Raw genomic sequence first — 622 nt, forward strand, 5'->3', positions numbered from 1 at the left:
GCGTCCCCTACCCCTTCTCCTCCTCCCCCCCACTGCGCATTTCCCGCACCTTTATGGAAACGTAAACAAACAGTGAAAATCGGTGTGGATCGGCGTTTCTGCCAAATACCGATAATACCTACCCATATAATTGATGATCATAGGATTTAAACCAGAATTTTAGAGTGGAAATCGCCGCTTTACGATATTAATCGTTAGGTATAGTGCTTGATTGTTTCCCGTCATTTGTTCAAAATTATAACAGATCAGCGCCTTCCCGTACACATTTCAGACGTTCCAGACAATTATGGTGGGAAGTGGCGGGCGCAGGATGGTCGCCGCCGCCGCCGCGGCGGGCGGCAGAGGCAGCGGCGGCGGCTGCGCCAGTGTGATACGGCCTTAGCAGGGAGTATCGCCGCTCAGGCGCTGAGGGTAGGCCACTATCTCCACACAGACATTTGGCGGGAAGGCCTATCCGACGCGCCGAAGGCGTTGTCACTTGGAATCGAAAAAAGTTACAGAGATTAATCTGACTGAGTTATTTTTTTTTTCAAATTGGAGCATATGGCACACAATATGGCGTTTCGAATTAAGTTCACTGATTTCGAGCGGTTCGACGTACATGACCTTGAGTAACACCCTT

The sequence above is a fragment of the Frankliniella occidentalis genome, unplaced genomic scaffold (genome assembly GCF_000697945.3).
Source record: "Frankliniella occidentalis isolate FOCC.00 unplaced genomic scaffold, Focc_3.1 Scaffold44, whole genome shotgun sequence".
Taxonomy (NCBI): domain Eukaryota; kingdom Metazoa; phylum Arthropoda; class Insecta; order Thysanoptera; family Thripidae; genus Frankliniella; species Frankliniella occidentalis.